Here is an 8162-nt window from a genome sequence, read left to right as displayed (position 1 = left end):
ACTTTGAAGTGGCTATACTAAAGTTTGAGCTACGGTTTAAACCTACTAGAAGTAAAACCCTACAAAGATGTCATTTTTATACTAGGAGACAACGTGAAAATGAAAGCTTCAATGAATTCTTCACTGCACAGAGAAGTCTATCAAATACCTGCAGTTTTATTGCCAAAACCGATTAAATGATTTGAGATCAACCTATGGGGAATACCAATGAGAAAAATTACAATAAACACTTATGGGTCATGGGAGATTCATCCTTGGAAGAATTAATAAAATCTGTGTGAGGAGGAGCAGGAGCCGGACGGAACCCGGGGTGTGGACCGGAGGGGTACTTCCGCATTGCCATCACGGGAAGACCCGGAACCCATCAGCGCTCTAGTCTCTGAGCCACTGGAGGGGGCGGAGTCAAGCCTGATTGCGGAAGTGAGGGGGATAAGAGGACCGAAGGAGGAACGGACGGTGTGCAGCGTTGGAGGCAGGAGAGCCGAGCACCTGGAGGGCGGAGAGGAGAACCAACGGAGAGAAGGAGGACGAGCAACTCAAGGAGAAGACGTGATGGACATCGTAGGACCATCGGAGGAGAGAGCGGGGAGCCGAGCCGGACCATTGGAGGAGAGAGCGGCGAGCCGAGCCAGACCATTGGAGGAGAGAGCGGGGAGCCGAGCCGGACCATCGGAGGAGAGAGCGGGGAGCCGAGCCGGACCTTCGGAGGAGAGAGCGGGGAGCCGAGCAGCGGTCGAGGCGAGTGAACACCTGAGCAAGGGGAACAACCTATACACCACGTGTAAACCCGGTGGGCCGACAGGAGGAGGAGACGCCCCGGGTCCATACGCCGCGGTCCAAGGAACGGGCCGTGGCTACAGGCAAGTGCCTTTACAAGGGGCATTTTGGTGGGGTGTGTGGGGAGGTAGGGCACTGGATTGGGGGGGTGTACAGTTTTAATGTTCCTCACAACCCAATCCCCACAGGACTGGTGAAGGTAGCACGTACAAAAAAAGGCATTAAACGTTTACTGACCCCGACCCTTGTATCCTCTTATCTTCCCTTCTGAGGCCCAGAGACCCGGGATCCCAGAGACCTGAAATAGAACAGGAACACAGACCACTGGACCTAGACTACGCAACGCAGAAAACCAGAGACCAGTCTGCCAAACCCCGAAGACCCTGTTTTCCTCCCTTTCATTTTTCTTTTGGCTGACTGTGGAAGCCTTATAAATAACTCCAAACCAGAACAAAACCCGTGGTTTTGGTATTTTGCATCCCGTGTGTCCCTATATCCCTACAATCTGCAAGGACTTAAGGACAACCCATGTCTTGGGTCAAAGAGGTCAATGAAGTAAGACCTAAAAAGGTTCTAAGTGTACTATGTAGAAAGGAACAAAAACAAGAACTACGTTAACAAAGACAAAGTTTGAAACCAAAGTAGAATGTTACACATGGTAGTACATCATCTGTAGCCTACTTTAAAAACTTCCCACCACTTAACAAGGAATGCAGTGTATGCGGTTGACGAGGGCATTTTGCAAGAGTATGTCATGAAAATAGACACAATATTAACTTGAAAGTAGCCCAAATAACAGAAGAAACTGCAGGAAATCGTACGTTTACCACAGAGCGTTAAGATGAGAATACCAGTATAGTATTGATGGTTCAGCTGGAAGATGGAACCAGCAGAGAGTCCAAATTGAAGCTCCCCAAGTGCAATCTCAAAATATTGGAAAATAAATTACTTTTTCTAGCTGATTCTGGATCTCCTTTTATTAATATGCTGCGCAATATCTTAAAAACAATATTGCTGTCAAGGCACGTACGATTGATCCTACTAGACATCCGGGCAGTGACATTTGATGGGACTAAGATGGACTTGTTGGGATCAGATCTGCAAACATATAGGTTTACATGTTCAACCTGTATCTTAGGGTAGACCGGTCAGAAGCAAATCAAGACAATTTTCAACCCATATTCCACAGAACCGGTTATGGTGATCAGAGAAGAGGATCTGGGCACACAATGAGTTGAGTCTTTTCCAGAAGTATTCTGTGATATATATTTGGGAAACTAAAAGGGTTGGACTATTGTAAAGCTCTTCGAGTGAAACGCACTCGCACTCACCATTGGGACACTGCTGTTGCTTGCTGCTGCTGGGCGCTGGGCTCCTGACGCCGTTAGTGACCCCCGTCGACGGCGCCATTTACCACCTACCATCTCGGCTGCCGCGGGGTGGAACTACGGCTCCCAGCATCCCTAGCGGCCGGACACCACCACCACTTCCTGTCCCGCGCACCAGGAGGTGCTCAAAATCGCGGAGCTCCCTCGGTGGAGCGGGGACTATTGTAAAGCTCTTCGAGTGAAACGCACTCGCACTCACCATTGGGACACTGCTGTTGCTTGCTGCTGCTGGGCGCTGGGCTCCTGACGCCGTTAGTGACCCCCGTCGACGGCGCCATTTACCACCTACCATCTCGGCTGCCGCGGGGTGGAACTACGGCTCCCAGCATCCCTAGCGGCCGGACACCACCACCACTTCCTGTCCCGCGCACCAGGAGGTGCTCAAAATCGCGGAGCTCCCTCCGCGTCGCGGACGCGCGCCGGGCGGAGCCCGGGCAGAGGGCGGGCCGTCTGTGGACAGCAGGGGCCGGGACGGGCCACCTCCCTAACATCGTTTTTCAAAGGTGAGCTCCTTATCCGCTACTACATTGGGTGATTGTGCGGCTATCAACATGAATACTGACGTTGCAACCCAGGGTGCCGATACCCCCACCTCCCTCATCACATCTTTTGAGACTTTGATTGATTCAGCTTTTAATGAGATAGTGGAGACCGAGAGGAGGTTCTCCATGGGTCCTTTCACCACTAACACTAAATCGAGTGCCACAAACAGCACAAATGGAAATATACACGTATCCCCTGTAATTACTGTGGTTAAGCCATCCTATCCCTCTGTAAATGTGCCTATCGTCTTGGATGACGAAAATACTGTTACTTATATTGCTTCAGACTCTACCTCCCTAACACCAGTTGTGGCTATTTCAAATATGGTATTGACATCAACACCTCCTGCTATCTCAATGTCAATGTCTGATGTCATACCTACTACCACCATGGCTTCACAGGTCGATATCACCCTGGATAGCCCGGAACATAGCAACAAACAGGGAGGGGGGAAACGTAAAAGAGGTACCGTTAAGCAAGGTGCTAACAAAAGGAAACAACATCTAACTCATAAGAATCAGCCCACCCCACAAAGTTTGTGGAAGAAACAAAAAACTACGGGGCCTTCAACTGTTGTTATCACGGAGGACAAAGACTTATTAGACATGGATGGACTTGCTGCAGCTTCCATTGTTCACTCAAGTGGGAATTCCAATACTGTATGGACCCAAACCACATTAATGGGGGATAATTATAATCTCTCACGACAAAATGTGAATCTCATTGAAACTATAGTGGACACTGTTTTTAATCGGCTAGAAAAACAAATGATCGGCCAATTTAATAATGTTTTTAAAAGACTTGACAGATTGGACAACCTAGTTAAAAATGGAGAAACAAAAAGGAAGGGGTCTGTCATCTTGGATCAAATTAGAGCCGACCGTCTCTTAAAAGAACTGGAATCTGTAAATAACACATTGTCCCTGAAAAAGCAGGAAATTACCACCATCTTGGGTGGGGTTATGAGTGATTCTGGGACTTCAATTCCACCTATTGTCCCACCTACTACTCAACCCCAACCAATCAATGGAGGGTCACAATGGAGTAAGTCTAATCTACCCACTGCAACAACTAAATCTACCCCCACACCTGCTCCAGGAAAAAATATTACTTCCACTATTGGTAACAATAACAATGGTCCAATTCAAACTACAATAGCATCTAGACCAGTGGTTAGTAATAATAATGAGGGTAAAGGCCGACAAGGACCAAGCAAACCGTTTAAACATCAAGGGCCGGCTTTACATCTGCCTCCGGATGCATGCCCCTTTGTTTTGGTCCTTGCAGGAATACCACCATTAAGGGAAGATCAGGGGGAATCATGGGTGCAATTGCGTAACAAATGCATAGACTGGCTGACCAAGCATAAGGGTGTAGGATATGATATATCCAGAGAGATTCTATCAGTACGCAGGGTGTCGTGGGTCGGGCCTTTGACCAAAGATAAGGAAGGCGATTGCATAGTCCTTAATTTTCAAAACCCAGGGACTATGAGAAACCTCCTTAACAGGCATAGTAACTGTTCTGCCATTTCTACTGTTATTACTATGCTACCTCTGAGTCATTTTTACAGACAAATGATAATACAACCCCGGCCCCCTTCCATGCGACCTCATTTTCACCCAAGTCAGTTTCAAGCACCGCCTATGTATTGCCAGCAACCGCCCATGCAATTCCAAACCGCTCCATTTCAATTTAAGATGTTTAACAGATATGCACCCCTGTCGGACCTGGATATGCAAGATTGGCCCTCTTTGACTAATCTTGCTGTATCACCTTCGACACCTCACTTAGAACCCCAGGCTGCTCCCCAAGTCTTGACGCAAGCTATGTCACGAATTGTTCCAAGTAAAAAAATTCAGACTCAGGAACAATCGTCCTTGGTCCCTGAATTATCTCTTGTTAGCTGGAACATAGCCGGCTTGAAATCCAAGCTGAAAATTGGGGAATGGTTAAATTGGGTTGACTGCAACTGTGATATACTGATGCTACAAGAAACTTGGTGTCTAATTGATCCGATAAAGGAGGGATTTTGCTGTTATAACCTAAAGGCTTTACCTTCTAATATGGGTCGGCCCAGTGGGGGCCTATCCATTTGGTCCAAAATAAAATCCGGGGTGCAAACTAAACTGATCCCCACACCGGGTAATTGTTTTATGGCTATAACGTACATTAACAGAGTGAAATTGTGTATTATTAATTTCTACAATAACGATTTTTTTACTCGTCCCAATGTTAATTTTATTTTATTGTTTGCTTTTATCGATGATATTATGGAAGGTCAAAAGTATGGGCCCTTTGATGGTATTTGCATCGGAGGGGACTTCAATGCCCACATGTATCGTGGGTGCCCACCTTGTAAAAACGGCGAGGAGCTGAAAAACTTTTTAGCATCCCGCAACCTAGTAAATTCAATGGAAATAGCAGGTTCTATTGATAATAGTCCAACAACACCCACTTTCATAGGTCATGGTTGTGCTTCCACGATTGACTACATTTTTACTTGCCTCAAATTAAGTGATATAACTCTAAAAGCAGAAGTTATCTGTTCCGCGTATAGCGACCACTATCCGCTCAGAATATATCTACATATCCCACAAAATTTGAAGGCTGCAGGGAAGCTAGAGTGTGGTCCACATAATCTGTTATTGTCCACTGACAGATTAAGATTAATCTGGAAAGGGGTGGACAATAAAGATATTCTCGCAAGAGTAATCAAAAAACACCCTGAGATTGTAGAGATATGTCTGTCACATACGAGTTCTGGTAGAAATGTGGTTGATGCCTTTGGCAATCTATGTGGGGCCATTAAAAAAGAATCCTCCAAACCATTTAGGCAGAACACAGCACATGGTCCCCGCTGGTTTGATCAGTCATGCTCTAAGGCCAATAGGGACCTGAGGGCTGCTTTGAAAACTAACCCTAGGGACGTGGTAACAGTGAGAGAACTAAGATCAAAATACAAAACTGCCCTATACATTAGATCTGAGGCTCTAGTGATCAATTACTGGGAATCTCTCACATGTACTGCCAAACTAAAGGATAACACAGGTTTTTGGAGAGAGGTCAAGTCCTTAAGATCTTTTGGCTCCAACATTAACCCAATAAATTGTAACATAACAGGTGAGGCGTGGGTAGAACATTTTTCCCAAATTTATGCTATATCTGTAACTTCCTCGGATATCGTTGCTCTACCCAATAACACCGAACCCCTGACCTTCACATTAATGGAGGTCGAGGATGCTATAATGGACAGCGCTAGCAATAAAGCCCCTGGCCCTGATGGTCTTTCGATTGACCAAATTAAATCAGAAATTAATTTCTGGGCCCCCCTGTTATGTAACTTATTTAATAATCTGTGTGATAGATCAATCCCCGAATCCTGGGCGAACAGTGTCATCGTCCCGATATTCAAAAAAGGCGACAGGTCGGATCCCGCCTGTTACCGCCCGATCTCACTGATCGACAATACGTTAAAGGTTCTGGGAAGGGTGATTTTTAAACGGATAAGGAACTGGGCAGAGGACAATAATGTTCTCCATTGTAGTCAATTGGGCTTTAGAAGCCAAGTAGGCACAGTCGAACAATGCCTAAATTTAAACCTAATTATGGCCAAATATATCATTGTTAAAAAATCCCCTCTTTATTTAGGTTTTATGGATTTGAGTTCCGCGTTTGATTTTGTTAATCGTTCTAGGTTGTGGTCACTTTTGCTCAACTATGGTTTGGATGACTCACTGGTGTATTTTCTTTCTGAGCTCCATCGGGACTTAAAAGCCAGAGTACGAATTAATAATGATGGTGATTTGTCCAATGATGTTTTTATTAGCAGAGGAGTTAGACAGGGCTGCGTACTCGCCCCACTGCTTTTTATTTTATATATTAATGGATTGAGTAGCACTTTATGTAGGATTTGTAAGGATGTCCCAATCATAAACGGCTCCCCCATTACTACTTTCCTTTATGCGGATGACGCAGTATTAATGGGGCGTACCCCGAATGCCTTACGCATTTTAATTTCTGGGTTTGTAGCTTTCATGTCAGATCTTGGTTTAAATACCAATTTTAAAAAATCTTTCATCATGAATTGCGGTCCAAAAAAGTACAATATTACTTCAATTAGATCTGGTAACAATATTCTAAAATGTACCAACACTTTTCCTTATTTAGGGCTGTTGTTCTCTAATTCAGGCTCATGGCATCCACAGGCTGCGCATGCTAGGAATAAAATTAGTAAGTCAATTAATTCAATTTTGTCTCTTCGACAACCTAAATTGGCTGATATTGTTACACCCCTGCTTAACATTTACCGCACTCAATGCCAGCCAACGGGGACTTATGGTGCAGAAGTGTGGGGTTACTGTAACAGTAAGGTTCTCCAGTTGGAGGAAAACAGATTCTGTAGAAGGGTGTTGGGGGGAGTCCCCAGTGCCCCTACATTTATCTGTCATAATGAACTGGGGTTGCCTTATATTGCTGATTTTATTAGGTCTAGGCCTGCTCTTTTTTGGATTAAAATATGGTTAAATCCAGCAGCATCCCTAACGCGCAGTATAATATCCGACTGCCTGCTAAGTGATAGATCACAGTATATTCCCTGGTTAACTGCAGTTAAGAATAGTCTGGAAAGTGTGGGGCATGGTTCTTTATTTAGCTCTCCTAGTTCTATTGTACCTGCCCACAAGAATAATATTAAACAGGCATTGCTTGTCCTCTATAAAGAGGAACGCATGAGTTCAGAATCTATCAAACCTGCTGTTATCAGATATCTGAGCATTATAGACCCAGGCGGTGATAGCCTGGTTAACTCTTACAGATACCTATCACTACCTTTGGGAAAGTGGAACCGGAGTCTCCTGTTTAGGTTTCGGGATGGAAGCATAGTTAATTTGCTTAGTTTCCCCCTTGGCTATAACACTGGACTCGAAGAGCGGGACTGCCCATGCCCTCATGGTGGAAAACAAAGTCTGTTGCATTATCTCTTTTTCTGTGGTCACTATAAACTGTATACTTGCAAATACTTAATCCCGATTCTTCGCAAATATAACATCAGAGATCACAATCTGGCATTAAAATTTTTTCAAATGTTACATTTTGATGATGTTATATATACTTTAAGCTGTTTTATAAAAGCATGTGTGAGATCGAGGGCAAGTATGGAACATGGATAATGGACAATAGTTTTATGTAATCTGACGCATTATTTTTGCATTCTATTCGATGCACTTTATTAATTCACTGGAAATTGGATATAGACTTAATTGCATATGTGTTTTGCTATAAAGGATTGTTTTTAGAACTCTGTGATTAAGTACCCCTGTGATTAATGTTTTTCCCCTATTGCGTACTTTGCACTCTATATTGGTACATCGCACTTTATGACATATATGCTGCTTAAGATCTGTATTTTATAACAATTTTTTAAACATATGTTTTAACTTGTTTTAATTGTAT

The sequence above is a fragment of the Lissotriton helveticus genome, chromosome 10, assembly GCF_964261635.1.
Source record: "Lissotriton helveticus chromosome 10, aLisHel1.1, whole genome shotgun sequence".
NCBI classification, from domain to species: domain Eukaryota; kingdom Metazoa; phylum Chordata; class Amphibia; order Caudata; family Salamandridae; genus Lissotriton; species Lissotriton helveticus.
This window is presented reverse-complemented; position numbering follows the sequence as displayed.